Below are 10,072 nucleotides of genomic sequence, written 5' to 3' on the forward strand. Positions count from 1 at the left end.
CCTTCTTTGATTCACAGGCAAAAGGAAGATATGTTATTACCAGAGAGGAGGCAGAAGAGGACGAGAGGAGAGCGGAGGCAGCTCGACTCCATCCTGCAGCTCAGCAGGCGATAACCGCTACACATCAGTATGATCCCAACTATCCTTCCTCATCGCAGTACGACCCCAACAACTATTATTATGGATATCTGTCAGGCCAGTCGTGGCCATAGACCAACTTAGGCCAAAAGCCTAAGCTTGGGGGAGTACGTATTTCTCACCGACATTACATTTATGTTCACACACACTCATTGCTAGATGTCGATGCTTATACTTTTTCATTGTATCATCCATGCTAGTTTATTTTCTTTTTCCTGCTTTCTTCTTGTGTGTTTGTTAAACCTTAAGAAAAACAAAAAAATAGTAGTAGTTTATTTTTCTGCTGTAGTAGTAATAATTAAAAAGAAAACGCAAAAATATTTCCCTTTCTTCTTTTTCTTGTTGGGAGCTCTCCCGTGTAAATAGTTTTATTTCTTTTCTTTTCTTTGGGGGTCAGTAGGAGAAGCCCATAATTAAATTGTTGAAGTGGCTCTTATATGCATTATTGTTAAATTAACCAAAGAGCCCATATTGCCTTGTCTTCTCCTGTTTATTGAATGCTCGCAGATTCCAGCTTAGTCCAATGCACGTGCACTCTTATTATTATTCACACCGTTCGGTCGTGCAAGTGAAAGGCAATTATGATGATATATGATGGGCTGACTGAGATGAGAAAAGCTGGTATGAACTCGACCTCTTTTGTTTTTGTAAATATGATGAGTCCCGCGTTCCTGATTCAGCTTATTATGAATAAACATGTTTGCAATGACAATTAGAGATCATAGTTGCTTGTGCCATGCTTGATTAGCTCTGAGTTATAATGATTTACCTTGTGTGCCAACATGCTATTGAGATGGTTATGATGTGGTATGATGGGGTGGTATCCTCCTTTGAATGATTTAAGTGACTTGACTTGGCACATGTTTGCGCATGTAGTTGAAACAAATCAACATAGCCTTCACGATATTTATGTTCATGGTGGATTATATCCTACTCATGCTTGCATCCAATGTTTATTAATTATAATGCATGTACATGGCTGTTGTCGCTCTCTAGTTGGTCGCTTCCCAGTCTTTTGCTAGCCTTCACTTGTACTAAGCGGGAATACTGCTTGTGCATCCAATCCCTTAAACCCCAAAGTTATTCTAGATGAATCCACTATACCTTCCTATATGCGGTATCTACCTGCCGTTCCAAGTAAATTTGTATGTGCCAAAGTCTAAACCGTCAAATAAACATTCTGTTTTGTATGCTCGAATAGCTCATGTATCAACCAAGGATGTCCTTATCTTCTGTGTTAGGCGGGTTATTCTCAAGAGGAGTGGACTCCGCTCCTCACTCACGAGAAAATGGCTGGTCACCGGGATGCTCATTCCCATGCTTTATGCAAACTAAATCAAAATTAATTGCAAATAAAACTCCCCCTGGGACCTGATGTATGTTGGAGGCACTCGTTGTTTCGAGCAAGCCATCGATTGATGCTTGTTGGTGGAGGGGGAGTATAAACTTTACCATTCTGTTTGGGAACCGCCTATAATGTGTTTAGCATGGAAGATATCGCCATCTCTTAGTTGTTACGTTGACAATGAAAGTATATCGCTCTAAATACAATTTATCTCTATTTCAAAACCAAGCTCTGGCACCTCTACAAATCCCTGCTTCCCTCTGCGAAGGGCCTATCCATTTACTTTTATGTTGAGTCATCACCCTCTTATTAAAAAGCACTAGCTGGAGAGCACAACTATCATTTGCATTCATCACTATTAATTTATGTTGGGTATGACTATGATTGGATCTCTTCTACCATGAATTACAATGTCTAGTCAGTCCTTAATCTTTAAAGGTGCTCTGCATTTATGTTTTGCAGTCTCGGAAAGGGCTAGCGAGATACCATCTTGTTATATCATATTATGATTGTTTTGAGAAAGTGTTGTCATTCGAGATTTATTATTATGACTTGCTAGTTGATTATGCTATTGATATGAGTAATTATGAGACCTGAGAATTATTGCAAATGTGGTTAGTTATGATCTATGCTGAAAACTTGAATGCTGGCTTGACATAGTTACAATAATAAGAGCAAACAGAGTTTGTAAAAGTTTTTCTTTCTTTCTTTCAGTTTGTCAACTGAATTGCTTGAGGACAAGCAAGGGTTTAAGCTTGGGGGAGTTGATACGTCTCCGACGTATCTACTTTTCCAAACACTTTTGCCCTTGTTTTGCACTCTAATTTGTATGATTTGAATGGAACTAACCTAGATTGATGCTGTTTTCAGCAGAATTGCCATGATGTTGTTTTATGTGCAGAAAACAAATATTCTCGGAATGACATGAAACTCCACGGGAGGTCTTAGAAAAAATAATAAAAAATTCTCGCCAAAGATGAAGACCAGGGGGCCCACACCTTTCTCACGAGGGTGGGCCCCCCCCAGGGCGCGCCCCCTACCTCATGGGCCCCCTGGAAACCGTCCGACGCCAACTCCAACTCTATATATTTGCTTTCGGAGAGAAAAAATCAGGGAGAAGAAATCATCGCGTTTTACGATACGGAGCCGCCGTCAAGCCCTAAAACCTCTCGGGAGGGCTGATCTGGAGTCCGTTCGGGGCTCCGGAGAGGGGGATTCGTCGCCGTCGTCATCATCAACCATCCCCCATCACCAATTTCATGATGCTCACCGCCGTGCGTGAGTAATTCCATCGTAGACTTGCTGGACGGTGATGGATTGAATGAGATTTATCATGTAATCGAGTTAGTTTTGTTAGGGTTTGATTCCTAGTATCCATTATGTTCTGAGATTGATATTGCTATGACTTTGCTATGCTTAATGCTTGTCACTAGAGCCCGAGTGCCATGATTTCAGATCTGAACCTATTATGTTTTCATGAATATATGTGAGTTCTTGATCCTATCTTGCAAGTCTATAGCCACCTACTATGTGTTATGATCCGGCAACCCCGAAGTGACAATAATCGGGACCACTCCCGATGATGACCATAGTTTGAGGAGTTCATGTATTCACTATGTGCTAATGCTTTGTTCTGGTTCTCCATTAAAAAGAGGCCTTAATATCCCTTAGTTTTCAATAGGACCCCGCTGCCACGGGAGGGTAGGACAAAACATGTCATGCAAGTTCTTTTCCATAAGCACGTATGACTATATACGGAATACATGCCTACATTACATTGATGAATTGGAGCTAGTTCTGTGTCACCCTATGTTATGACTGTTACATGATGAACCGCACCCGGCATAATTATCCATCACTGATCCGGTGCCTACGAGTTTTCCATATACTGGTTCTCGCTTATTTACTTTTCCGCTGCTACTATTACAATCACTACAAAGTACCAAAAACATTACTTTTGCTGTCTTTACTTTTTGTTGCCGTTACCACTACTATCATATTATTTTGCTACTAAACACTTTGCTGCAGATACTAAGTTTCCAGGTGTGGTTGAATTGACAACTCAGCTGCTAATACTTGAGAACATTCTTTGGCTCCCCTTGTGTCGAATCAATAAATTTGGGTTGAATACTCTACCCTCGAAAGCTGTTGCGATCCCCTACACTTGTAGGTTATCAACGACTTCGCCAACGATGACTTCTTCCCCGACCTCGTCAACCTCATCCTCGATGACATGGGCGACAACGTCAACGCCGGCGGTGCTGCTCCCGCTGCATCGTATGTGATTCTATCCTTCCTGTTCGAGATCGTGATAAAATTCATGTTTCTAGTATGTGCCCTAGATGTTATTTGTTCATCTACTATGCTAGTTCGCATGATTATTTTAATCTATATTATTGCCGTCATGATTTATCTACTATTGCCGTTTAGATTTGAAATGACTCATTGTACATGAGAAAGGTGACATTAGCTCCCGTCTCGCTCTGTAGGAGCTCGCCGAGGTGCTGGTGCAAGTTGATGGATGGTAGAGTGGTCACCTCTTTAGTTGGGATGGTTTGTACTGGTAATTCCCTGAGCATTGTGCAGAGTTGAAGAATCATCCTGAAGATAACCAGATGGTATGGACTTCCTATTCATGAAGAACAGTTCTTTGAAGTAGTGGGGTGCAAAGAAGGTTTCTCACTCACTGCCCTCGTTAAATGGTTCAAGCTTCCCACTCCGTTCTACCAGCTGACAGGCTAGGCTGACTGTCACAGCACACTGTGTGCGGGATTTACTGAGGAAGACAAGTCTCAGAGACACAAACTTGTTGCCATCTGGATATAAGGCCAACTCTAGCCGATCCCCTAAAAATAGAGGAGTAAAACAGTGGAGTAAACCTTAGTGGTGTAAATTTATTCCACTAAGATTTGATCAGACCCAGTAGATCCCCAAATACAGTGGATAAAACTTGTGTTTGGTTCATACATTTCGCCGAACAACTGCTATGCGTCTCCGCGACAATGGTGACCACGCCAGTTATGTTGGTAAGCACGTCGGACACGAGTCAAGGCTAGCGTTGGCGTCTGCCGCCGGTTCGTGCTCATGGTCGAGCTCGTGCCACAGCTCCTCTGCTCAATCTCATTTGCATCCGCACGCCCACGCCAACATTCAGCAACTGTTCGAGGCACATCGCCATCAGGACCAGAGAGCGCCGAAGCTCTCATCGACGGAGGAGGGCGCTGTTGTCGTGCCAGCGGCTCCGCAGGTCACGAGGTTCAGGAACGCGCCAAAGGCGAGAGTCCTGCCGCCCAGCGGTAGCTCTGGGTCGTCGCTATTGCCGTCGCCGAACCGGGTGGGCCGCCAGTCGCACTCGTCGCGCAGCATGCCACAGCGGATGGCAAGCTTCCGGAACTCCCTCTTCGGCGTCATCTCCTCATCGTTCTACAGAAACCGACACAATTGAATCAGAGCTCGCTTGTCAGGGTGACCATTTCGTGCCCTGAACAGGGAGTGAGTGAGAGGAGGCTGCTCATGACCATCTCGCCTCGGGCTGCTAGGACCCAGGACGTAGGCCACCTCGCTCCGCACCTCCGTCGAGCCAAGCCGCGGTGCTCGGCTTACGTTTATGTCGTGCTCCTCGGCAGGCGCTCGACATTTTGGTTGGCACGTGGCAGCCTCAAGTGCACCTTTGACACAGATTGAAACTGAGTGTCGGGCACGTAGCTTACTCTCGGTGTCGTTAGCGTGCCTGTCTGTAAATTGCTTTTTTCGTGGGCTGCCGATTTCACCTTGCCGTACCGGTACACCGAGCCCCCGACAAAAGACACTCGGCTTATGTCTGTATGCCGACAGACAATACACCGAGTCGTGATGCCGGGTGTCACACCCAGCATAGCGTTCGCTGAGGTGAATTCAGCTTTCACTGGGTGGTTTCCAGACCGGCTTAGTGTCTTTTTCCTGTAGTGCATCTTGGGTATGTATTTGTATGACGAAACAAAATACTACAAACCCAGTTCTCTCCACGCATCTTTCAAACCTTTTGTAAAGTTACAGGAACCTTGAACTAAGCCGATGTCGCCGTCGACATAGATCTAACAGTGTGAGCCGCCCGTGAGCCAACGGGTCACCAAGGCCACGTGTCAGGACCTATGCCGGCGGCCACCCTAGGCATATATGGAGCTTTGCTGATGGCTACTTGTATGCCAACGGCAGCCGTCGGCATATTCTTTGCTTTGCCGACGGCCTTGATAAAAAGCCGCCTACATATTTTTTGCAGTCGGCATATAGGGTATTTCCTGTAGTGGCTCGGACCACTTCTTCTGCAGCCCACTATTTTGACTGGAAGTCGAATACCACTTTGGATTGAGCTGATTCAAAAAGTAAAAGGCTCGACAAGACAAAAACTTTTATGTTGAGCACTTCTCCATTTAAGGTTGTCGTGACCACTGAGGGAGTCCTGAATTAGGGGGTCTCCGGACAGCCGGACTATATCTTTTGGTTAAACTGTTGGACTATGAAGATACAAGATTGAAGACTTCGTTCCGTGTCCGGATGGGACTCTACTTGGCATGGAAGGCAAACTAGGCAATACGGATATGTATATCCCTTTCCTTGTAACCGACCTTGTGTAACACTAGCCCCCTCCGGTGTCTATATAAACCGGAGGGTTTAGTCCGTAGGACAACATACAATCATACCATAGGCTAGCTTCTAAGGTTTACCCTCTACGATCTCGTGGTAGATCAACTCTTGTAATACTCATATCATCAAGAACAATCAAGCAGGACGTAGAGTATTACCTTCATCAAGAGGGCCCGTACCTGGGTAAACATCGTGTCCCCTGCTTCCTGTTACCATCCGCCTTAAACGCACAGTTTGGGACCCCCTACCCGAGATCCGCCGGTTTCAACACCGACATTGGTGCTTTCATTGAGAGTTCCACTGTGTCGTCATCGTAAAGGGGGATGGCTCGTCTCGTTGTCAAAAACAACATCACTTCTGGGGTATCCCTGGCTGTAGGCCAAACTCTCCGACTAGGCGGCTTCGTCATGACCGCCCGCTCGGCCGCTGCGCCAACGATGACTTCTCGGGTCATCGAAAACAGCTCCACATCGGCTCAAAATTCGTCGAGCAGATGGATCCAATGGAGCTCTCCTCTTTGAACGAGCTCTTGGATCACATCGCCGCTCTGGGAGTCGCTACGGACTATGATAGGATCGGGCTTAAACCCGACCAAAGGGAGATTAACTCTCCGCCGGTCACCCATCAAATAGCGGTGGTGGAGGAACAATGCGGTGTTTCTCCCTCTATCCTGAGGACGAACTATGTCCGGATTCCCGAGCTCTCCGAGCCGGATACTCGCTCACGGGAGGACATCTCCCTAACCTTGAACCTGGAATCAGGTCGCATACCAAACCCGTGGAGCAACATTCCGGAGTCCGAACTTCCAAAATTGGAAACTCCCCCGCCCCGAGATCTCAGATTGGATCAAGGTCTAGACTTAAATCCACCCACCCACCCAGATACAAATGATTTTTCCCACATTAGGCAAGCGCCCCAAGAAACAGTACATCACTACTGGGCCAGATTCCTCCTTCTAATAACAAGGTTAAGGACTGTCGTGAGGAAGACGCTATTTCGTTCTTTTGTAACAATTGCACGGACAAGGGGATCCTCAAATCCATAAGTCGCCGCGACATTACACATTTCGCTGACTTGGCGGCCATAGTACGGAAATACTGGGCGATGGAAAGCGCCTGGAAACCCCAAACACAATTCTGGGATAATCCGGCCCTATCAAAAACCCCAGTCCGAACTAAAAGGGTGCACTCTCATAAGTCGCCCGACTCAATTATAAAGAGACAAAAGCCCACTACAGGGCGTGGAACCGTATTGGAGGGATGGATTAACGGGCCCTGCAAAATTCATAGTATAGCGGATGCCATACCAACACATAGTCTTAGAGAATGTTGGGTACTCCGGCAGCTGGCCAAAAGCGGTGAGGATCTCCTCATCCAAAACACCCCAGAACACCTCCCCGGGGATCACAATACAGTACTGACAATCTTCGAGACCTTCGCCTCAAATAATAGGCGTAAGCGAGTACTCCGCAGCCTTGCCGAAGTCTGCCACGTAGAAGCAACAAATCCATGGAGCGACACGGCTATAATGATAAGGACCGAACCTCGTGGTGAGATCCGATCTGTTGTTGCGGCCTGATCTTTCACGACACTCCACCACCAGCAGTAGCAACCTCTCACCCGCGCACGCGATGTACACAAAGTAGAGGGTTTGAACCTTGCGGCCCAGCACGAGAAAACCAATCTCGACGAAGGTACTCACGCGCAAAACAATTTTCACGAAGAGAAATCACAACACAGAGGTTTTCTAAAGATCCCTCCAAAACTTGATACGGGTATTTACCCTGAAAAACACATCGTGTCTATTTCATATAAAAATTAACCTCCCTACATTGTACGCACCATGACTATTTATAATAACCTGGCTTGATCCTGGCCTAAGGCCCCTCACGCACGCACACAACTTCAAAAAGGAAATAAACCTTAAAATAAAAGAGTCCAATCCTTTTACATCTCAGATTGGATTTTATATCTAATAACTATTCCTAACCTTTAATTATGGTGCGCTATCTCTCTTGACTTGTTTCGGTGGCCCCCAGCCTACTTCTTTTAAGCATAGAAAACTCCACACGTTGCGCATCATGTTTGTAATTGCCTGGTACTCCTTGTGTGGTAGAAACAAAAGCATGAATCGTTCATTAATCCCTCCTTTAACTTCTATAATATCTCCAATTAAATATCCATAGTTCTTGGTTGCATGCACCAAGTGGATCTCACCTTCTGGAACACAAACGGAATAGCATCCTAGGCCAGTTTCCATTGCACGTTTGTTTACCTTTATTTCTTGCATGGTTGCATGCATGTCAAATCCTGAAACAATTCTGATCTGGTCCTGAGCCAGTGAATGTTTATTTTCTTGGCTTACGCCCATCTTGTGCAATACATTAGCATGCATGCACATAACATCGACCAATGCTTGCACCTCTTCATCATCTTCACTGGACTGGAAATAGTTTGAAACACAAATATCCTTCATCTTTACTCCATTGACATGCGACAAAGTATCGTGAACAACCATATTAGTAGCATCATCCGTGTTCGTATCATTCTCTCCCCCTAGAAAAGAAACCGTCCTCGGTTTCAAGTTGATCTCTTGACCAATATTTTTATCTCTAGACTGAACGGCGACCGTAGAAATTTCAGTAGCTTCGACCATATTCTTTTTTGCATCTTCCTCTTCTTTTATCTTCTTCTGATGTTCTCTTCTCCAAGAAATAAAACGATCCTCACCCATGGGCACGAGGTCGTACTTCTTACCCTTCTTGATGGTATATATGTGTGTTTGACAATCATATGCAACATCATGCTCTTTGTACCATGGCTCACCTAACAATAAGTGAGATGAAATCATCGGTGCCGGAATCACATCACACAAAACCATGCAAAAATATTTTCCCAACAAAAACGGTACCTTGGTTTGATGTGTGACATTGAGCACTTCATGACCCCAACGGAACAAGTATGGTTGTGCTCGTGGCATCATCGGTAGGGCTAGCTTCTCCACCATCTCCATGCTTGCAGCATTGATTAAACTCACGTGGTCGATTGTCATGGCACACGACCTCTCCTGTACCACAACACGGGTATGAAAAAGCCCACCCCATCGACCTTCTTCCTCCAACTGTAATCCATAGCTTAGCTTCCATGATAATCCAGTCATCTTGTCTGTTGTGTCGTGAACAACCTTGCTCTGAGTACCACCTAATAAGGACCGAACCTCGTGGTGAGATTCGATCTGTTGTTGCGACCTGATCTTTCACGACACTCCACCACCAGCAGTAGCAACCTCTCGCCTGCGCACGCGATGTACACAAAGTAGAGGGTTTGAACCTTGCGGCCCAGCACGAGCAAACCAATCTCGACGAAGGTACTCACGCGCAAAACAATTTCCACGAAGAGAAATCGCAACACAGAGGTTTTCTAAAGATCCCTCCAAAACTTGATACGGGTATTTACCCTGAAAAACACATCGTGTCTATTTCATATAAAAATTAACCTCCCCTACATTGTACACACCATGACTATTTATAATAACCTGACTTGATCCTGGCCTAAGGCCCCTCACGCACGCACACAACTTCGAAAAGGAAATAAACCTTAAAATAAAAGAGTCCAATCCTTTTACATCTCAGATTGGATTTTATATCTAATAACTATTCCTAACCTTTAATTATGGTGCGCTATCTCTCTTAACTTGTTTCGGTGTCCCCCAGCCTACTTCTTTTAAGCATAGAAAACTCCACACGTTGCGCATCATGTTTGTAATTGCCTGGTACTCCTTGCGTGGTAGAAACAAAAGCATGAATCGTTCCTTAATCCCTCCTTTAACTTCTATAATATCTCCAATTAAATATCCATAGTTCTTGGTTGCATGCACCGAATGGATCTCGCCTCCTGGAACACAAACGGAATAGCATCCTAGGCCGGTTTCCATTGCACGTTTGTTTACCTTTATTTCTTGCATGGT

The sequence above is a fragment of the Triticum urartu genome, chromosome 7A, assembly GCF_056163025.1.
Source record: "Triticum urartu cultivar PI428250 chromosome 7A, HENAU_Tu73, whole genome shotgun sequence".
Lineage (NCBI taxonomy): Eukaryota > Viridiplantae > Streptophyta > Magnoliopsida > Poales > Poaceae > Triticum > Triticum urartu.